The sequence below is a fragment of the Lissotriton vulgaris genome, chromosome 8 (assembly GCF_964263255.1).
Source record: "Lissotriton vulgaris chromosome 8, aLisVul1.2, whole genome shotgun sequence".
In the NCBI taxonomy this organism is placed as follows: domain Eukaryota; kingdom Metazoa; phylum Chordata; class Amphibia; order Caudata; family Salamandridae; genus Lissotriton; species Lissotriton vulgaris.
In genome coordinates this window covers 950,757,496-950,781,915 of record NC_141696.1, presented here as the reverse complement: position 1 = coordinate 950,781,915, position 24,420 = coordinate 950,757,496, and positions in this window count along the sequence as shown.

The window sequence follows — 24,420 nt, the reverse complement described above, 5'->3', positions numbered from 1 at the left end:
TTGAAATACATTTTGTATAGTTTTATGTGTATATTAGAAAAAGAATTAGTGATTATGGTAGTTTGTTTTGATGTGTACAAATATGTATATTTGTGGCATACCGCATAATTTTAGTCGTTCCTTTAAATTTCGAGGTTGACTCTGTCAAATATTAAATTGTGCATGTAGTTCTGTCTCATGTATGTTTCTACTTGTATATGTATTTTCATATGTCTCATACATTTTATCCCAAACATTCCAGAAGCAGTTTGGGTACTTTTAGAAGTCAGTTGGTAAGGGTTGATATGTCTCACCAATCGAAATGTGTTTTTGAATTTGAAATGATCTGGGAAGCAATGTGATTTGTTATTTACATGTATTTGTTTGGAGAAAGAGAGGGGAACTTTGCCATTACTGGTTTTGCCTTGCTGAAAGCAGTGCATTATATTGATTGTGTGCATAAGACCATCCTTTATGGGTTTCTGATATTTCATAATCTACAAATCAAATTGGAAGGTGAGTTATACATTTGTGAGGTGTATTATGTGTTAGCTTTATTTTTAAAGGTAAAACATTAATTATGAACTTTGATATTTGAAATATATTATTAAATGTAGAGATGTTTCTTATAGGTTGTTTTAATGTAGTTAAATGTTGCTTGAAATAAATTTTGTATAGTTGTATGTGTATATTAGAAAAAGTATTAGTGGTAGTTTGTTTTAATGTGTACATATGTATATTTGTGGTACACCGCATAATTTTAGTCGTTCCTTTAAATTTCGAGGTTGACTCTGTCAAATATTAAATTGTGCATGTAGTTCTGTCTCATGTATGTTTCTACTTGTATATGTATTTTCATATGTCTCATACATTTTAAGGTGCATGATGTGTAACAAAGAGCTGTTGTTGCTTTTTTTGTGGTTGAGTCAAGAGTGTGAGTACTAGTAGAATGGTGAAGAGGCAGCATAAAAGTATGGTTTGAAAGATGCTCACATAAGGTGTTATTAATTAGGCTTCTTTCATCTAGTCTGTAGAAGTGTATAGTTGAAGGATGCTGCATAATTTTCGATAGAATTGTGAAGATGCAGCACAAAAGTGTGGTTTGAAAGACGCTCATAAAAGGTGTTGTTAATCAGGTTTCTATTTTTCTAGTCTGTACAAAGGTCTAGTTGAAAGATGCTGCATCATTTTAGTTACAAATGTGTAGATTGCACCACAAAATTGTGCTTTCAAAGATGCTCATATAAGGTGATTCTAATTAGGCTTATTTTTTTCTAGTCTGTACAAAGGTATAGTTAAATAATGCCGCATCATTTTAGATAGAAATGTGAAGATGCAGTGCAAAAGTTTGCTTTTAAGCATGCTCATATATGGTGTTGTTTATTAGGCTTCTTTTTTCTAGTCTGTTGAAAGGTATAGTTTAATGATGCTGCATAATTTTAGATAGAATGGTGAAGATGCAGCACAAAAGTAATGCAGCAGATATTACCGTTGTAGGCATGTAATCATCCAGGGTCCAGTTATGTACTTTCCCTATAGTCGTGTAATTGTGTAGGCTGTATGTATATAGTCATATAATAACCTATATACTAGCCTTGCAGTTGTAGAATTACCAATGCCTTTCTGTTGCATTCATCTATTCATTTAGGCAGTACTCAATGACTCATAAATCCTTTCAAGTGCTATCTATACACGTAGCCATGCAGTCAATGCCAGTCACTTTTCATCTTGTCCTGTACTTACCCAGTGAGTACACTTGCACTCATACAATTACCCAATGAGTACCCATTGAGTTTGATATTAGTGAGTGGGATCTATTACGTGCCTCAGTTTCAAGGTTTGAACATGTTTTAGAAATATTGCATACATATTTCTTTTACATATCCTGATGATTTGATAACATTGATAGATATGTATGCATGCTTTTAACAATATGGAGACACTTATAGTTGAAATATGGAATAGTGTGCTGCTTTATATTTGACTAGGCCCAACTCTCATGCACTTATAAAACACCCAGGTACTCACCATGCAGTCATACAATGATGCAGGCGTCACATATGTAGTGCTGTAATCACTCAGGCATTACTGCTGCACTGATGCAATCATTTAGACAGTATCTATGTAGTTATGCAATCACTGGGGTATTACGCATGTGCTTATCTAATCACCCAGGCACTACTGAGGCCTCATTTGTACTCATGTAGTCACTCAGTCAGTAGCCATGGGTTGGGAAATCACTCAGGCCACTGCTTTCATACTCTTTCATTTACTCGGGTTCCACCTCAGTAGTCCTGCAATCACCCAAGATGTAGCCATACACTTGTAGTGATGCCAATCCCTAGACATTCTCCCTGTAGTCATGCAATCAGTGAGATGTTATCTACGTAGACTTTTAATCCCCTTGTACTCTTTCTATCACATAAGTATTTTTTTGTACTTATGTAATCATTCAGCCAGTAGCGATGTACCTTTAAATACACCTAGTGACTACCTTTCCACACCTGTAATTACTGAAGCAGTATCTTACTAGTTCAGTAATCACCCAGGGGGTACACATGGACTTAAAAAATCACCCATTCACTTGCAATCTGCTTCAGTAATTCCCCAGGTATTACCCTTGCAGGCAAAGAATCACTCAGGGTCTCGTTGTGTACAACCCCTGCAGGTATGCAATCATGTAGGCTGTTGCTGTGCAGTCACGAAATTACCTACACACTTTCCTTGCAGTCGTCAAATCACCCAAGCTTTTCTGTTGCATTCATGTATTCTCCTAGGCAGTACTCAATGACTCATCTATGCCTTCAGGTGCTATATATACACTCATCCATGCACTCAAAGTGTACTTTTGCACTCATGAAATTAGCCAGTCACTTTTCATCTTGTCCTGTAGTTACCCGGTGAGTACCCTTGCACTCGTACAATTATCCAAGGACTACCCATTGAGAGTTGGGATTATTGTATACATATTTCTTTTATGTATCATGATGGTTTGATAACGTAAAGAGATATGTATGGTGCTTTTAACGATATGGAGATACATAGTTGAGTTATGGAATAGTGTGCTCCTTTATATTTGACTAGGCCCATGTATACTTATGTAATCACCCTGGCACTAATGGGGCACTGCTTCAATCAGGGAGGCACTACTTTTGTACTCATGTAGTCACTCAACCAGTGCTCACGTTGTTGTGAAATCACTCAGGCACTGCTTTCACACTCTTTTCTTTTATCAAGCTCCACCTCAGTAGTCCTGCAATTACTGAAGAAGTACCCATGCACTTGTAAAATCACCCAGTCACTTGGTTTGTAGTCTTTTAATCCCCTTGTACTATTTCTATCAGAAACACACTTTTCTTGTACTTATGTAATCATTCAGCCAGTAGTCATGTACTTTTAAAATCACCCAGTCACTACCTTTTCACATCTGTAATCACCCAGGCAGTATCTTCCTAGTTCAGTAATCACCCAAGCAGTACTCATGCAGTTATTAAATCACTTCCTCACTTGCTATCTGCTTCAATAGTCCCCCAGATATTACCCTTGCAGGCAAGGAATCACTCAGGGTGTAGTTATGTACTAGGGAGGACAAAGAACACGGTTAGGTGACTGCAGAAAGCTCACCTAGATGCAAGTCTGACTACAGGCGCTTTCCCTTCCTTCCTCCTCCGATGGAGCACGTAGATTGAGGTTCTAGGGTTTACAGAGATCCCCCTGAAGTGGAGAGTGGCAAAGGTCACCCCACCTAGCAGTACTTTCTCACCACGAAGTTGGAAAGAACGGAGCCCTTTTGATACAAGTCCTGATGAATTCCATGTACCAGGAAGAAACATGTTGACCCTATTTGCTACGGTGAGGGGCTAATAATTCTCCCCACCCCACCGTCCACTTGTTTAATACCATAGCGCCGCCTACCCTATTAAAAATTTAATTTGGCAACTGTAATGGTTTTTAAATTGCATTCACTTCCCATGAGACCCTACGTAGTTTAGAAGTGCATCCCTGTCGACGGGTGAATGCCTGCTCTCTACCAAGCTGAGTTTTTAGAAGGCGAGGGCTGCCGTTGATGAAGCATGACACTAGAGAGTGTGTAAGGCCAGTCCTTCACTTTGTGTGAGATGTCCTTGAGCACCTTCGGTCACTATGGTGGGAGCAGGCCCATTTGTGTTATACATCTAGTTATGTACTACCACTACAGTTATGCAATCATGGAAGCTGTTGCTTTGCAGTCAGGTAATTACCTACACACTACCCTTGTAGTCATTGAGTCACTCATCCCTTTCTGTTGCATTCATGTATTCACCTAGGCAGTACTCAATGACTCATCTATGGCTTCAGGTGCTATTTATACACTTATCCATGCACTCAATGTGTATGTTTGCACTCATGAAATTAGCCAGTCACTTTTTATCTTGCTGTGTACTTACCCAGTGCGTACCCTTGCACATTACTCAAGGACTACTCATTGAGTGTTGGGATTACTTAGTGAGATCTAATATGTGTTTCAGTTTCTAGGTTTCAACACGTTTCAGAAACATTGTATACATATTTCTTTTGCATATCATGATGATTTGATAATGTAGAGAGATATTTATGCATGCTTTTAACAATATGGAGAAATGTATATTTGAGTTATGGAATAGTGTGCTGCTTTATATTGGACTAGTCCCAACTCTCATGCTGTTATAAAAACACCCAAGTACTTGCCATGTACTCTAACAATGATGTAGGCGTTACATATGCAGTGCTGTAATCACTCAGGTGTTACTGTTGCACTGATGCAATCATTTAGGCACTATCTATGTGTATTTTGCCTCTTTATACACCTCATTTGTTTTCTTCTATACCCCCTTACATCTTTCTGCACTCTTTTTGCCTGTTTCCACACCTTTATTCCTTCCTTCTTCCTGCACTTGTTTTTTTCTGTAAGTTTCTTGCTTCTTTCTGCATCCCAATTGCCTTTTTCTCCATTACTCTTTCTTCTTTGCGCACTTCTGTTGCTTTTTCTGCACTTTTCTTGCTTTATTTGCACCTCACTTGCCTCTTATGCACCTATATTGCCTCTTTCTGCAGTTCTCTTGTCTCCTTGTGCACTTCACTTGCCTCTTTCTGTAAGAAGTTTAGAAGCGTGCTGTTTTCCACAGCTCTTCCACATTGGAAAAGATGGACGATATGATGAACGACCCATGCAGATTTCAGCTTCAGAGTATCGTACAACAAGATTGCACTCAGAAGATCCAAGATTCCGACAATGTATTCATATATATTTCATCTTTTGTTTGAAAGTGATTTGTCTGGATTTTCATATGCAGTGAACCACATATTAAAAACCGGAGTTCATCTTCAACATGTTTCAGCAAAGGAATTCATGGACAAAGTAAAACAGAGAGACGATCATTTAGAATATCAATTGGATAATCTGATGGCATGTCAACGTGGTACTAATGAGTATTGGTGTCATAGTCATGGAGAATTTAAATGTATGTTAAGGAACTTAGGAACCCCTAGATGGTTTGTTATGCTAAGCTGTGCTGAATATGCATGGGACAATGTACTTGAATTTCTTTGGAGAAACAAATTCGAATATTAAAAACATAGAATTCAAGACAGCGGGAGAATTGTGTTCCTTGGATCCTGTAAATGTGTGCAGCTATTTTAATCATATGTTTCAAGCTATGATGTATTTGATCTGCAATAAAAACTACCCACCTCTTGGAGAAGTTATTGATTTCTTCGGAGAAAGAAGTACCAAGCGAGAGGTGCTCCTCATGTACATATGCTATTATGGATCAAGGATGCACCTAAATTTAGAACCGATTGCGATGAGACTGTTTTATCTTTCATTGAAGACTATGTTACCTGTGCTATTCAAAAAACAGAAGAAAATAACTTAGGCCTACAAGTTTTACAGTTTCAAACTCATCGATGTGGCAAATACTGTAGACGGAAATACAAGTCAAAGGAAATGTTTTATACAAAATGTTGTTTTGGATTACAAGGTCCAGTAATTTCCAAAGGATGAGTCAACAGTTTCATGCATTCAGTAAGACACGTTTAATCACTCACATATACAGTCAGTCATGAACATGTACCTACTAAATCATCCATTCAGACACTTATACAACCACCATTCTTCAAAGCACCTTGGAACATATATAAATATATAAAACATATTTAAACTTTACAGAAACACTCAGTCACTGGATGATGTCATCAGAGATGTCATCAGTGATGTAATTTGAGGTGTCATCAGTGATGTCATCAGTGATGTCACTGACCATGTCATGAATGATGTAATATGTGACGTCATCAGCAGTACATTGCAGGGTCACGAGTTATAGTTAGCTCAACTAACTATAGCGGCCAAAATTCTCTGGTTTTATACGAGTAAAAAGTCAAACTTACTATAACGTACCTGAAACCTATGGATTTTTTCAGTGAAAAAAATAATATATATATATATATATATATATATATTTACTAACAAAAACATAGGTTTCAGGGACGGTATAGTTAGTTGAACATTTGACTCATATAAAACCAGAGAAGTTTGCCTGTTATAGTTAGTTGAGCTAACTATAACTCACGTACCCGCAATGCGCTTCTGATGATGTCACATATTACATCACTCATTACATCATCCAGTGAATGTGTGTTTCTGTAAAGTTTAAATATGTTTTATATATATATATGCCAAGGTGTATTGAAGAATTAATGCATTTACAAGTGCCTAAAGGGATTATTTTGTAGGTGCGTGACTGAATGTATAAGTAAGTGATTGAACATGTCTTACTGAATGCATGGGTTATGGACTAAACTGTGTGAAAGTCTGCATTTGTCTCTCAGTTGATGTGTGAGCAACTGCATGGGTTGCTGAATAGCTACATGAGTATCTATATAGGTTATGGATTTGTTGTCTGAGTATCTGTATGGGTCCCTGAGTGTCTGTGTGGGTGGGTGGGGTATAGATGTCTGTGCATAGATGTCTGAGTAGATGATTTTTTGGTTGTATGAATTAAAAAGTGCATCTGGAAAGGTCTGTATGGGTGAGTTAGTGTGCGTATGGGTGTGTTGGTGAGTGGATGAATATCTCAGTGGTATATTTGTGACTAACTACATATGTTTTAAGGCACTGTATGTGAGTGTTGGAGTATATAAATGACTATATGTGAGACAAAGTTATTTGAAGAGTTGGTCTATACATAAGTGTCTGCTTCTATCAGTGATTGTATAAGACAGTAAATATGTACTAGTATTTGTATAAATTAGTGATGTGGTATGTATATAAATAATGGAGTTGGTGTGTATAACTGTATACATGAGTAATGGGTATGTGATTGACTCTTTGCATTACTGGCTAGGTGTGTGAGTAAATCAATGGATAAGTGGCAGGGTGAGACTGCATGTATGAGTGCATATTATAGTCCTAAATTGATGAGTAACTAGATGTATAAGTGACTGGATGTGTGAGTAGACCTAGGAAATAGTGAGTGCTATGTAGAATATGGCATTCTTCTATGTATGGTTTCAAAAATAGTAGTAAGCATTTTAGAATGGGTGTATCAAAGTTTCTATTAGGGCATCAGTATGCGCATCAGATTGTCAAGTGGATGATGTCATGCGTGATGTCATCAGTGATGTGATTTGAGATGTCATCAGTGATGTCATCAGTGATGTCACTGACCATGTCATGAGTAATGTAATATGTGACATCATCAGCAGTGCACTGCGGGCGCGCAAGTTATAGTTAGCTCAACTAACTATAACAAGCAAATTTCTTTGGTTTTATATGAGTCAAATGTTCAACTAACTATAACATCCCTGAAACCTATCTTTTTATGTGAATTTCTAAGGTTTTTTAAATGCTGATTCCTAACTATAACGTGCCTGAAACCTATGTTTTTTAGTGAATTTCTAAGGTTTTTTAAATGTTAATTTCATATTTTAATGTTTCTAACACCTATATTTTTTCGAATATTTTTTGAAATATTTTATTACTCTATTATACTTCTTTTTTTTACTTTAAAAATTATGTAATGTTTATATCTTTCCGCAAAACTATGTATATATAGTTTTGGGGGGAGAAAACTACACTCCAATACCGGTAGCATACCAAACTCCATCACCACGCGAATCCTATCCGCCACATTGCTAAACTCGTAAATGATGCGCATTTCGTCTCTGACGACTTTGTGGCACCACCTCCCGCATAACATCATATATGCATAAATTCACCCCAGCTGCTACTTTGGTATTCGACGGGTACGCAGTACCAAGCCACGCGTTACGTCATGTACGTATATGGGGTTGCGCCCACTGCGCGTTGCTTATGAGACGAGTACACGCTGCCAGGCCCTATGTTACATCACAGACGTATAGTGTAGTGCCGGGTATGCCATTCACTCTGGGTTTTTTTGTCTCAAAAATATATCTAAATAACTTTAAACAGTATATGAGAGCAAGCGATAATCTAAAATATTTTAAACATTTATATATTTCTGTAACTAACTTATATTATGATAAACATATTTTGTCAAAATCGTGTCGGGAGCGGCCTCCGTGCGCGCTCGGTGGACGATTGCCATGTGACATTAAAAAAATGCATTTGATTGCTTCATAACATTTCCCTTTGTAACAGTTGGACGACCCCACCCATTTTACTCATTCTTTTTACAGCGTTTGATGAGAGACGCCTCTTCTGCTTAGAAAGCTTTTTTGAAACTTTTTTCATGTATACACATATCTTATACTAAACATAACATGCAACGATCATCTTGATCAATATTCATGGTCTGTACATTAGCTTTCCATGTGTGATTGCCATGCATCACAAACGTTCCATCAAAAAACAAATGTGTGTTACACGATGCCCCTGGTGCGTGTGTGTGCACATTATTGTGCTCCCTTTCGGCCTGGGTATTCATGGCTCTAAGAAGTATGATGAGCCACCGGAAGAGTGCACATTCTAGATCCCATGTGACAAACAGTAAATAGCAATGTGTAGATTTCTTTTGCTGTACACTCTGTTGTCAGGCTTTACGAAAATGTGTGTTATATATTTCTAACTGTAATTAACTTATATTATGATAAATACATGTTGTCAAAATCGTGCCGGGAGCGGCCTCCTTGCGCGCTCGGTGCACATGTGACCTTAAAAAAATGCATTTTGATTGCTTCAGAACATTTCAACACATTTCAACACATGTGTGTGTTATATGTGAGACTTTCAGATTCACATTTGACATGCATTGCTTGACTGTAATGAGTGTTATCGCTGTGTATGACGTAGCCTCACTGCTGACCTTCCCTCCATCCGAGCACATTCACATGTGTACGCTTCGCGATAGCAACACTTTCAATAATACCGCACACCATTGACATGCATGTCTGCGCATATCCACAACCTTGACAAAGACATGTGATGTTCGCCATTCAATCTTTTCAAACACCATCTCAATAGCGATAGTTTCCGCCCCCGACACATGCTACACTAATGTAAATTGCACACTCTGCGAGGTCAAAACTACAAAAGAAACACACATAAGTACACTTCCTGGCCAGGCAGGGACTGATCAACACCCAAGTCCTCCGAATAATTATTCACACCCCTACGCAAGCCCAGCCAACTTTGCGTATGTATAAATAGGATAACCACAATGCCACAGGTCTTTCTTCTTCCACAGTGCCTCAGGTGATATGGCCGCATCCACCTCGCATATCACAATGCGCAATTAAAAAAAAGGGATCCATGAGGTGTACATCATCCTGGCAGTCAACACTGGCTCTAAATTGTGAGCCCTACTGCCCGAAGTCTTCGAAAGGGATCCATGAGGTGTACACCATCCTGAAGTCATCACTCCAACCAAATTGTGAGCACTGCTGCCCGTAGTGTTTGCTCACACAACAATGACAGCAGGTGAGCAGAGCGGCCTGGGTGCACAGCCCCTCAATTGAACACGGTACGGCAGGAGGGGTGGGGTGCATCAGCCTGGCTGTGCAGATGCGAACAAGTGATGTTGACGTGCATAATGATTTGATCTCCGACCTGAACCAGTCTCATTTTAAAGACCTGCTGGACCATACTGTAGGCCGAGCCAGTGGGCAGTGCTGCCATACAGACATTTGTTGAGCACGATGCTGCGGGAGGGGTGGGGTGCATCAGCCTGAGTGTGCCCTTGCCAATAAGCAATGTTGCCGTGCGTAATGATGTGATCTCTGACCTTATTCAGTCACATATCTGTGTCATTTTAGGGACCTGCTGGACCATACTGTAGTGCTGCCCTACACACACATGGTGTTGGCTTTTAGGGCATTGTAGTGATCTTGTTACTAAGTGTACATGCACACAGCCTTCCGCCACTGCATTACACATGAACATTATGCTGCTACCATGTGCTCTTTTTCTTTCTGTGTGAACCTTCATATAACGTATTATTATTTAACCTTGTGAATTCTCGTGCACTCCAACTCCTCTTTGAACCATGATTACCACTAACAGTTGGTATTTGGTACTTCAAAAACAAAGGATGCACTAAACTCCTGCTTTCTATCAAGCTTGAAATAAACCTTCATTTACCTCCAGACATTTCCACCATTAAATAATTTCCCCCTTTTCAGACACTGAATTGATTGGCTCAAGATGGGGGAGCAGGAGCACACCCCGCGATGATGCCATGGGCATTCTGACGCTTTCCATTGTGGTATCAAGACACCCTCAGCGACCGGAGACTTGCTCTCCTACCGTACAAACGTACCCGGGACTTGGAGCTTGTACCAACACGTCCTGGGACACACCAGTGGTGGCAGGTGAGCAGTGAAACCTCGGTGTGCAGGACCTACAATTGAGAACAGTGCGGGGGAAGGGGCTGGGGTGCAGCACCCTGGGTGCACAGGTACATGCAAGCAATTTTCCCGTAGCTAATAATTTAGGACTATATTATCAAAGAACGACAATAACATTATCGTCGCTTTAGCAGCAAGGCTTGCTAATATGCCCTTGTGAATTCCCATAAAAGCCCAGGTTCACACTAGAACCTGGGCTTCTAGGGGAATTCACAAGGGCATTTTATCAAGCCCCTCATCACCGCTTTAGCTGCAGTTTCCTGCTGCTAAAGCAGCGATAATGTTATCGCCGTTTCTTGATAATATGGCCCCTAATCTCTGGCCTCATTTGTTTCATTTTAAGGACTTGCTGGACCACACTCTTTCTCCTGGAACCCAGCATCCTAGACAAATGGGTGACAGGAGGGTAAACACTAAGGGCTGGGTGCAGTAGGCTGACGCTCTGTCTCCTCCTCCCTTTCTTCTTTTGACTTTCCCTCCCCTTTTCCCTTTAACCCACTCCCCCTCCCTCCCGATCTCACTATCGTCCGTTCATTCGGCCTACCTTTCTTTACCTCTTCCACATACCACACATACTTATGTTTCATTTTTGTCTTGCAGGTTTTCTACGTTGCTTCCACCGGAGTCCAACCCACGTTCTTTTAAACTTACATTTCTATTTATTTGTGTTTAAATAACTGAGTGTATAGGTCTTCTTTTTCTCATGACACTTGTCTATAGTTTATTGTGAAAATCATCTGTTTATAGGAGTTTATGAGGGCAAACCTTTGTAATATTACAGTGCACCTACCAAACATAACCTAACTGACTATTACACAAATGAAGCCTGGGTAATTCTACAACTTCAAGAGTTCTATGAGTGTATCACTTTATAACACCATGAGTACTGCCAGTGTGATTACAGAACCAATAAGGCACTGCCTAGGACCACCGAGTCTTCAGGAACTGCTGAGGCCCACCCTGCATATTTAAGTACAGCCCCAGAGTGTGTCGATCCACGAACTTTTGTTGGCCTTGAAGCCCCCAAACAATTAGTAAACAATACCCGGGAAGGTGGCGGTCCCCTAGCTCCGAAACATCTCTGTGCCATTCCGAGCCTAATTTAGATGTGACATTAAGATCCACAGTCCTACAGAGACCCCACAATATAATAATTGGATTGGCCACAGAACATTACCCACCAGGGGCCACATTTAAAGGAACGGGTAAGAACTCGCTTTTTTTTCCTCTCCATTTTTACCATCCACATTCCCTCTATTAAAGCAATACGAGGTTTTCCTCCTCTTGCTTTAAGTAGTCAAACAAGGATATGCCATCACAGGGTGGAAGCCAAGCACCCGCCCTCTAATATCGAATACAAATATCCGCAAATGCACACCCCGGGAGATTATATGAGCTGCACCTGAGAGGTCGCCCTCCCTAGGACCATGATGCATTTGTTAGTATAAACGCATACTAACACTACATACAAACGTGTGGTACAGCAACCAGAATGTAGTGAAGAAGCAGAGAAGGCACAAATCCAAAAATATAAATCCTACCAGAAGTCGGATGACATAGTTCAGTGAGCCGACGACTCTGACATGAGTAAAAACAGCTACATGAATAAAACAAGTCTTCAGCACAACGTAAGCAATTTTGAGATATTGGTGAGTTCTGCCTTTTTACCTTCTCCAGCTTGTTGCCAAATTTATGTAGTGAAGAGGCAGACAGCAGTGGATCCAATAGGTACATTTATTACAGGAAAACAAGACACCTGAAAGAGCCACCAACAGGAGCAGACAGCAAGGCAACTATCTTCTCCAGCACCGTATACAAACTCTGCACGGTTCCCCTCATGACAGCTCTACATTGTAACATTACATACTTAGATTTAGTAGAATTATATACTAACATTCTAATATGACTTACATTGGAATACTACACAGAGCACATGACTTTACAGCAATGAGCTCATGGTTTCATCCACGAGTCTTGACCCCTGTAGGCGTGTGTAGTTCGCTTCCCACTCCCAGTATTGCATAAATGCAAACCAATACTACTTCCACAGGTATGCTAGAGATCCCAGAGCACATCACTTTACAGCAAGGAGCTCACAATTTAGGCTCACGGTTTAATCGCCGAGTCTTCACACCAGTAGGGGTGAGTAATTTGCTTCCCACTCCCTATATAGACCAAAACCCTTCTACCTGCCAAAATTGGGGTAATTCCTTTCATCTGTTCGACCTGTAGCCTTGTATAAAGGTTCAGATGGAAATTAACATGAAGAAAACATGCTTTGGGACCCCCCCTTTATCTCAGCCCTTCCTTGACAAATCACCCGCAAACTGTCAACATTGGAGCTGATATACACAAAGTACATGTTTTGAAATTTTCATGAAGATTCATCAAACAAAGCCAAAGTTATAAGCAAAACAAAAAATGCTCTTCCTATGGAAACTCGGTCCTAACTATAACTACCTACTGGCAACCGCCAATAGGTAATAAAGAACAAATTAGAATAGTTCCTTGATTCTTGTAGGTTTGAAAACTTCTCTCCTTATTACTGTCTCTCTAATTTTCCATATAAACATTTTTTTTTAACCCTTTGCATGCTGATGACGGAACCGCTCCGTCATCAGCTGCGGGTGCGCTGTGCTGATGACGGAGCGGTTCCGTCATGGCCCAGCCGCCGCGCCTGCGCGGCGCTGATTTCGCGCCTGCGCGGGCGTTCTAATGAGCGGGGCGGGCCATGACGGAACCGCTCCGTCACCAGCATAGCTCAACCGCGGCTGGTGACGGAGCGGCTCCGTCACCAGCATGCGGCCGCCCCGCCCCTTTAGCGCTGCGGCGGAATAGCCGCCGCAGCAAAGGGGTTAAATATTCAAGTACACATCGAAGTCAGAAATGCAACGTATTCTATCAACACTCTTTCCAGAATAGTCTACAACACGTGGAGGTTAAAATTTCATCATTTTTTTAAAATCTAACAATATTTTTTTGCAAAATGTTCCCGAACATATAACAGCACGTGCAGGTTAAAAGTTCACAATTGTTTTAAGTTCGAACACTGCATTCCAAATGCAAGTAGCAGGTGTGTTTGAGTTGATCAAATGTTATACTATGACACTTTCAAGCTACTTTTTCTTAACCAATCACAAAGAAGCTTCTACACAAAATGAATGTGCACCCTACTTTCAAAAAACAATACTTTTCATCTCCATATCAGGTACCATTTTGTATGTGAAAAGAAACTAGTTCTCAATCTTTAAACATATCTCTTATTCTACAAAGGAACTGCATGAGCTACAGACATCTTTCCATACCTTCTAGCCATAACTTCAATATGCTAATGTGGATCATAGGACATAGCTATGTTTTCTGGTGCAAGAGGTATGCAGAACATAGATGTATTGCCCTAGACCCCGGTTTACAAAATATGTACATTAAATGGTTTGGGCAGAGGGGAGTGAAGTGCCACCAATTCTTGCCTTTGGTTAAAACCTGTTTGGATCTCCAACACCCTGACCTCATGATTGTGCACTGTGGTGGAAACGCCTAGGCACATTGACTGGGGTAAGTTTGGAAATGCTTATGAAGGACACCTTTGGACAATTGATGTTACTTTTGCCTAAAACTGACTTTGTATATTCCAATATATGCCAAAGATAGAAGTGGAAATGGTCCAAACAATTGTGTCCTCAGATTGAAAAATCTCACAAGAAAGTCAACAAAGCTGTGTCTGCATACCTCAGAGACCACAAAATGGGGTCCATCTACAACAAAAACATACCTTTTGATATGGCGGATATCTACAAAAGTGATGGAGTACACTTCACAGATAAGGGAATCCAAGTTTTCCTGAATAACTTAAATATGTGCATCCCTACTTATATGTAGCTCTAACTAATGAACGCAAGGGCTCTTTTAAGAGCCACCCTATAACTGACAGCTTAGGGCCGCTATTTTAGGGCCAGATAACAGAACCTCCCGGACCCTCGCCAAAATGTATTCTCCACACACAGCTGTGGCGCAGTGGCCAGACCAACTCACTTTGCAGCACAGAGCTCTCGCTTTGATCCCCGGCTCGACTCACTCATAGGGGTGAGTAGTTTGCGCTTTACAAATACTGTATTGATTTACCTCTGCACTCCCTATACAACACCACCTAAGCACCATATACAAGTTGGAAAGGTGTGGCACAGCCCCCAGAGAACATGACTTCACAGCATAGCACACACAGTTTAGGCTCACGGTTTCATCCCCGAGTCCAGCAGCAGCTCAATTTAACAGCATGACACTCTAGGCAATACCTCACTTAATTTCTGTACCCCACACTTTCAGACCGGTAGAGGTCAGTTGTTCAACAGCTTTACCCCGAGTCCGTCAGCAGCTCAGCTTACGCCCCCAGCACCATCAGACCCGTAGGACTAAGCACTTCACAAATACTGAATTGATTTTCTACGCACAAATTTACCTTCACACTCCCTCTATAACACCCCCTAAGCACCATACAGATGCTGCAATGTTCGAAACAAAAGTTCATCCAAGTAGCTATGACTACATGCTCACACTACTTGGACAGGTATGGCACAGCGCCTAGAGCACATGACTTCACAGCATATGACACTCAGTTTGGGCTCACACAATCATCCTCGAGTCTGGCAGTAGTTCAGCTTAGTGCATGAGACTCTAGACAGGACCTCAAATATATTCCGTACCCCAGGACTTTCTGACCAGTAAGAGTCAGTAGTTTATCCTACTAGATGTAAACACATGCTGACACTACTTCCACAGGTGTACTGCAGCGGCGACGGCACATGACTTCACAGATAACAGGCACAATTTGTGCTCACGCCCTAATGGCCGAGTCCCGCACCACCACCATATTTTTATCATAATATTTTTGTATGGCGATATTTTGGATGTAGATATTTTGTCAGTGTACCATGCCTTCAAGCTAGAGGACATAAAATCTTGGAAGCTAATCCTATTGCCTAGTAAATGTCAATATTGGGATCGCCTAGCTTTCTTGCCCAGTTCGCTTCAGTCTTTTTAAGGTCGTCCAGGAGTAATTTTATAATCTCTATTTTCTATTGCCTCCAAAAGAAGGATTTATTTTTTCCAAGGATGCAATTAAACCTACGATTATTAGAAAATTCCTTTATTTGCCCATATTTAAATATGAGCTATCGGAGATACCAAACACTTGCTGCAGATATATACAAATATAGAGTTGATCTAAAGCATGGATATCCCTATTTTTGTGAGGCCGTACTACTTCCATTGTCTTCCCATAACATCGTAAAATGAAGGTGTGAAGAGAGAGGATGGCCATAGAGGTGTCTATCTGCAGTATTTTGGAATCTTCATACATTTACAAATCTTGCTCGATACTTTCCAAGCATTAAGTATAATCTTAAACCACACTTTCTTAAAGTAACTCGTCACTAATTGCCACAGAACAGCCCATCCGCCTTTTTCCCAAGAGCAAGCTCATAAATAGTGGGAGAGTCGTAGGGCTTTCCTGATCTGTCCTATCAGTATTTCCAGTGAAAAATAGTATGCACATCTGTTGTACATGGGCCGCCCAATAGTACAGTGTAAGGTTGGGGACAGACCAGTTGCACCATCCCTGAGGGAGAGAAAGAAATTATAAAGAACCCCTCACCATCCCATACTGCAAGATAAAATAAACAAAGATATAGATTCCAATATTTTCAGCATTGACCCATCAATAGCTACCAGTAAATTTGAAATAAATATATTATCTTTGGGTGTATTATTATCTTAAGGATGTTGCTCCTACCAGTTATTGATACATGTAGCCCATTCATATGCCTTAGATCAGTAGAACTATTTCTAATCAAGGGATCTAAATGAATCTGGCTAGTTATGTCTACCTTGAAAAATTCTAACACCAAAACACTTGGCTGTATCCACATGCTGCGTATCAGAGTAAGCAATGTTATCTGTACAAAATGTTTTCCATTTTCCTTTATTCAATGTATAGCCAGAGCACTGTCCATACTCCCCAGCGAGAGATTCGATTTCCTTGATTGCCACCTTGTAGTAACCACCTTCAGGATCAGTGGTTACTACAACAATGTAATTGGCGTATGCAAACTCCTTTGTATTATTTTCTGATTGCATAAAATTCTCTCAATCAGCTGATTTATATAAAGGGCAAACAAAATAGGGGAGCAGGGGAACCCCTGCCTTCTTCCTCTAGCCACTTTTATGATTTCCGACTCTTCACCCGTTAGTTGGAGCCGGGCATGTGGGTCTAGACACATGTCCTTAATGGTGGTAATCATTTTGGGGCCAAAGCCCTTTGATTCTAATAAACCCCATAAAATATTCCAGGCCACCCATTCAAAAGCCTTTTAGGCATTAGGGAGTACCATAGCCATCTGCCGTAACGTTGAATATCATATTAGCCCGCCTTATATGGTGAGTTGTTCCTATGCCTGGTATGAAACCATTAAGCCAGGATGACAGCAGATGAGCTTTGACCATCCACGGCCGACCAGTCAAGATTTTAGAGCATATCTTGTCATCGTGTTTCAAGTAACTTGATAGTCTCCTGGTGGACCTGCTCTGGTTCACGAAGTGTAAAACAATAGGAATCGATATGCTTCAAAGTGGGGGCACTGGGCTTCCAAATTTAGAGTACTATTACTTTGCAGCAGACCTTCAGCATGCAATCCATTGGCTTGACGAGCTGGATAATTGGGTAACATGTTTGCTGAACCCCTCTGATTGGAAGCAGGGTTTGTCAGAGCTCCTAATGCTAGGGGCTCACATCCCAGATACCTACTCCTTTTCAATTAGACAACTGGGCTGCATTTGGGAACCACTGGCCACTGGTTGTGACGGTCCTATGTAGGGCCCTATACTGCCGTAACATGCAGATCTGGGCAATTAAACCCTTTGCAGACATAGAGAAAAATCTTTCAGTAAGAAAGTGGAAGATTGGAGGTTGCGAGGTACTCAGGCCTTGTATCTAGGAGGTAAATTTATAACATAACCCATGAGGACTCAATAGAGTAATTTGCCCTTGGCTCAGGACAATATCTCCAATATAATAAGATGTCAGCCACTGCTCGTGGTGAACAACCTTTACAACAAAACTTTTACAACGCACTACCATTACAACGCAGGCATTACAACGCAAACCATTACAACGCATTGCACTGGGGGGCGCTCTAAGATAGGGAATAAGTTTAATTTTCTATCCAACACCTTCCCTAGTGTCCACGGGGACTGGAGTTGGAATAGAAAATTAAACTTTTCACTATCCAGCACCTCTAAGCACTTTGCGTTGTAATGGAGTGCGATGTAAAAACTGCGTTGTAAAGGCATGCGTGGTAAAAGCATGCGTTGTAACGTCATACATCCCTGCTCGTGGACTCTGGCCTAACTTCCCAGAGGAACCGCCCCCTTCTCAGACATTGACTAGGATATTAGACATGACAGGAGGTGGGCAATTTACTACCCATTTATACAGAGCACTATGTGAAGAACCTCCGATAATCATTCCTAAAGCCCACATCAGATGGGAGAAAGGATTGGCACAAGAACTTAAACCACAAGATTGGCAACAGATCCATGAAGAAGACTACAAGATCAGCACCAATACCTGATTTAAATTAGTCCAGCATAACTATGTTCATCAACTATACATTGCCACTAAGACTCTAGATGCTATTTAGCCTACCCGACCCAATGAATGCCCAAGGTGCAGGTCCTCTGAGTCAGATTTCCTACATATGGTCTGGCAGTGTATCTATATTACACCATACTGGAGAGAGGCCTTGTAGACAATTAAACACGCTACAGGTATGTAATTTGAGGGCATCCCTAGCAAGGTCTTGCTGCGCTTGCTTTCAGCCCCAGTAAAAAGGAAGCTAAGCCGTAACTTTTTGACTCAGGGTTTAGTACTCGTTAAAAAACGCAGTGCAATCAAGTGGATGAATGAGAATCCACCCAAAACATTTGAAATGGCTCAGTGACATGCTGGAATGGGAAACAGCTGAAGTGATCAAAATGAAGCACATTTCAAAAGACACAGAACTAGAAGACGACTTGAGGGCATGGAGGTAGATGTATGCAGAACTGCAGATGGGGGCTCAAACGCCAGATACACAGCACACAGACAAATAGCAGACAACTGTATCTTACGCACAGCACCCATACCAATCAGCGCTGGGTCCTGAACAATGACCATAAGACATAATACAGAAAGACCAGTTTGACACTGTACACCTACCAGGAATTGCATTCAATCTGACCTGTAATACCGCTTTGTTCTTACTAAATAACTATTGCTCAACTGTTTTTTGTTATTATTATTATTTAGCCTAAGTGGGTGTGGGGTGGGGGAATGTGTTGAATAGACAATTTAAGCTGGTACACCTGAAATCTTGAACAGTATTGCGTAAGTTTGTGAAATCAATGTATCCAACTATTAATTTTGAAAAACGAATAAACATGATTTAAAAAAATCTTGGCATCCATATTTATCAATGATGTTGGTCGATATGAAGTAGGTCTATCCATGGGCTTATCCTTCTTAGGGAAGATGATGATATTTGTGCCTTTCCATAACTCCGGCAGAAGCCCATTATATTGAACTCCCAGAATCAAGTCTAATAAAAAAGGTGCTAGCTCTGATTGAAGTACTTTATGGAACTCAAGTGCTATTTTATCTGGACCGTCCACTTTCCCTGAGGGTAACTGGTGTAATTCAGTTAAAACCTCTTCAAATGAGATATCTACGTCTAATTCATTCCTGGTGGCTTGGTTTAGGCTTGCCCTGGGGTCCGGCCCAAACACTGCTCGAAAGGTGTCCCTGAACGCGCAGTAATCTTACTGATATAAATCCTGATAGAATTCTTGGAACACATGGATTATATCACTGATGTCTATAAAGATTGACCCATCTTTTTTGATTGTGGATATCCTATTCCTTGTTGTTTTTTGCCTCGTGCGTAGGGCAAGCATTTTCCCTACTGATTCGCCATATTTGTAGGTCTCATTTTTGTGTGTCTGGAACTCTTTGGCTATTCTCTGATTATAGTATTTATTTATCTATGATTTGAGTGTTATAATTATAAACTGGTTTTGCACTACTTCTAACACCGGAGTAATCCTTACCACATGCTCTGGCTCTACTTTGGCTAGTTTCCCCAACAACCTCTTGTTCCCAGTGTTGCACTGCCTACTAGTGTGAGCAACAAAGCTGATAATCTTTTCTTTCAAACCTGCATTAAAAGCATCCCAGACTATGCCCACAAGGCACCATATCTATCAATGTCATAATAACCAAGTGTCCAGTTCTTTATAAGTTGAACAAAGGCTGTTTTTGCCAGTAAGATTCTATCAAAGGTCCATTTATACTGATGCTTTAGATTCTCATGAAGTGCTACCGCTAAAACCAAGGGGTTATGATCTGATAATATCATTGGGAGCTTTCTAATCCCAGCTTTATCTAACAGAACCCCTAATATTAAGAAACAGTCCAACCAGAAATACTTTCCATGCAGGCATGAGTAATAAGTATAGCAAGGGTCCATGGGATGTTTTATTTTTCAGATGTCTGCTAGGCCATGACTAACCGTGAATGAAGACAAGGCCCTATATGCTTGGGGCTTTTTCCCCTGATATTGCGAAGCTAAAGTGCTTCCAACAGCTTGATGTATGTTCAAATCTCCAGACCAACCAGCGGACAGGGCCAGGATACTAATTCAACCTCAAGGTCCTCCATTACTTTGGGATCATCCTGATTTGACCGATGAATAGTGCATACGGTTAGTCCTACCTCCAGCTCAACCAGCGCCCACCTTCCTAAGTTGTCTGCCAATTTACACCTTATTTACCCCATTTTAGGCTTAGCTCAGAACACTCGCCTAACTTTAGAGCTCTGGGAGAAGCAGGTCTACAAAATATACTGTCTGATTGTTAACAGCTCCCTCCTGCACCATGGAATATGTGTTTCCTGTAGACATACTATATCAGGGGCAGTGGCCCTCAAAAACTCAGCTACCCTTAATCATTTCATTTTATCATTCCACCCTCCCACATTAACAATGTTGTGCCCGATTCACAGAACTAACTTAAGACAAAATCCTAAACTTAGTACTTTTGGTATTCACAGAATGCACTTACTACTTTTGGTATTCACAGAATGCACACCTACTTTTGGTATTCACAGAATGGATTTACGACTACTAATTTTACATCCACACTTGGGCCGCAGATTCCAGCCCAGAGGCGGAGATTCCGCCCAAAGGTGTGTCATCCGGCCCGGAGGTGGGACTTCCGGCCCAGAGGTGGGGATTCCGGCCAGGAGGTCGAGATTTCGGCCATGGCTAAATCTCCACCACTGGCCGGAATCCCCACCTTCTTGCCGGAATCCACACCTCTGGCCCGGAGGTCCCCCCTCCAAGCCGGAATCTCCGCCTCAGGCCGGAATCTCCGACCCGAGTGCGTACATAAAGTTAGTAGTCGTAAATCCATCCTGTGAATACCAAAAGTAGTAAGTTTAGGATTTTGTGTTAAGTTAGTTCTGTGAATCATGCTCTTAGCTTTACTAAGTAAAACTTAAATATAATCCTCCTTACTCCATCTCTGGGTAACATTTTTGTGCTTTCTTTCTCTCCCCCTTCAGCTTACTCATACCCAAACCCTCTTCCAACCTGACCACCAAACCTACCATGTCCAGCCCTTCCAACCTTCCATGCCCTTGAGCTCCAACCACCGAAACTCCCTCCCTCCTCCAGCCCCAAATCCCCCCTACCCTGAGAAGCAGCCAGACCATACAGCCATCTGTGAAGAGATGGTAGCAGCACATGTGACCCATGAAAGTTAATGCATACAGTTCTTGTTATAATTAGGCCTGGGCAGTAAATTACGTTCCGCTCGCGGAATTTGGGTCATTTTGCATTCCGCGGAGAATGCAAAATTGCCCAAATTTCTGCATTACGCAACTTCGCAAATTTTTTTACTTGTTTGCGTTCTCAAATTCCTGTTCGCGAGATATTCCCCCCGAGCACGCAAACAGCGATTGCAAACAGTAAAAAAGCATCACGAACAAGCAATTCCACGTGTTCGTGGAATTTCTGTATGTTCACAGAGATTTTTTACCGTTTTGCGGAGATTTGCGTAACGCGATTGCGCAAATTCAGCCCACACCTAGTTACAATACAAAATACAAAGCCCTAAACCTAGCAGAAAATCACAGCAGGTTTGCCCACTAATTAAATCTTCAATTCCCCTTATACAGACTCTTCGTAGAATACAACTAAAAGAGAGAACAAAAAAAAAGAGAGCCAGGAGGTAGTGTAAGCAAAGATTAACCTCTTGAAAAAACACGTTCTTCTAGTTTGATGTCAACTAGATATTCCTTTGCCTTAATTTCAGAAACAAAAAGAAATCATGTTTGCCCCCCAAATTCCTTTCAAGGGTGCAGGGTTAACTAAATACAGCTGTGCGTTTTTGTCCTGAAAAGGCTTGGTTAACTGCCACAGCCGCCACGCTCTTTAGACCCTAATTTGGCAAAAGTCAGTCCAGACAAAGAACGATACACAGCCGCTGGACCGCTTTGCTTCAGGCCTTGCTTTCTCAAAGATTGATTGCCTTAAGAGAAAGTTTCCACAATACACAAAGATAGCTTGCAGCTAAGCATCCTCTCTAGCTGGTTGTCTCAAGATGAAGGGTACTCTATGGACTTGCTGCACCTCTTGTGACCAGTTCCATCCAGGTAGCTCTGGAAAGGCAGTTCATAGTAGTTCCACCCCATAGGCCTGGGTGTCTGTGACTTTGGTCTCTTCTGGAAACCCTAGCAGGTGGAGGTTATTTTGCCTCTGGCGGTTCTCCTGTTCTTCAAGCTTCCATTGTATGTCAAGAAGCTGGGATTTGTGTGACTCTGACCATTCACGGATGGCTGTCAGCTCTGTTTTCACTGTAGTGGTTCAAGTTTCAAGATCTGTCAAGCACTCCCCAATGGTATTGCATACCTTAGCTAGTTTTATAACCACACCCTGAATTTTCCTCAGTGTTGCATCTATCTTGCCATGTCTCCTCATGGTGCATTATTATAGACTGGTAAATAGAATCCATTGTGGGGGGGTCAGAGCCACCAGTATCCTGTGTGGACACGAGGGGAGAACCGATTAGGAGTTCGGTGGGTGAGTAGTCCCAAGCTAGGTCTTTACCATTTGGTGTTTGCTAACCTGCCTTTTTGACCACTTTTCATGCAGCCATTGCACAAGACCCTCTACCCCCATCTGGGTCACTATCATTCGCACTGAATTCAGCAGAGGATACTGACCTGTTCACTGATCATTCAGCCCCATCAGATAATGAAAAGTAGCAATCACTTGGCTAATTTTCCAGGTCACATTTTCCAATCTTTGCCCCCCTAGGCTGGGCCACTGGTGGCTGAGTGAGGTTTGAAAGTTGATAATTGAGTGCATAGGTCAACTCTGCCAGGTGAGGGCGAATGGTGTTGTGTGCGCTGGGGGGGGCAACAGCTCAAAGGTGCCTTGTTTAATTCACTGGTTGCCCATAAATGATATGGCCCCTCTTGTCCCCTAGGCAACCATTCCTCAAGCTTGCAGCACCATAGTCAGTGTTTATTGCATTCTTGGCAAGTACACCAGCACACTCCCCAAATTTCTTAACAAGGCAATTAGGATGAGGAAGGAAAAGCGCCAACGTACCTTTATCCGGAGTGGAAGGGATCACAACCTCTGATAGCACCTTACTGACCAGTGCTCTCAGTATGACTGTAGCTATCACTATCAGAGCTTCTTTGACTGCAATGTCAAGCCAGTCTGCTTCAGACGCTCCGGGTGTCTGCTGCAGTTGCCGATCTCCTTGCTTTCAGGTTGGACCTTTCAGCAGCTCCAGCAGCATTGTGCTGGCCTGATGTTGGTTGCTGGCTGCCCAATATCTCCCTTTCCTCTCCGGAAGAGGTTCCACCTTCGGGGCTGAATGAGCATGTCTCCTGCCTTGCCACAATGTTGGCCCCCCACGGCCTTATTCGCCGTCTCCACCGGGTCAGGTGTAGTAGTTTTTGTGGAGGGGGGTGAGCAGCTTTTCCCTTCTGTGCCGTTCCAGCTGCCTTGGGACTTATGGTTACTTTCAGAGACAAGGGACAGTAAAGGGTGCAGTCAGAGGGGTCCAGGATGGCAGCTGCAGGACACCTAAAGGCAAATAGGTTTCCAAGAATCAGTGCCACTTTAGAGTAAGCATGAGCTGAAAATTTGTTCCGCTCGCGGAATTTGCGGATTTTCCGCGATTTCACGATCCGCGAATCTCGCGAAATCACGGTAAAATCTGCGAATCAGCGGGGATGATTTTTACGCCAAGCACTTACAGGGTTACAGCAGCAGGTGCAAAAGTTGAAGTTAATTTTTTGTAACCTTTTACAAAAGGGTTACAAAGAAATTAACTTCAACTTGGGCACCTGCTGCGGTAAGCCTGTAAGTGCTTCCTGGTGCCTCGTTGCCTACTTGCAACTATTCTCTGACCCTGCTCTGACCCTTGAAGCAGGGTCAGAGAATAGTTAAAAGTAGGCAATGAGGCACCTGTCACGAAAATTAAACATCAACA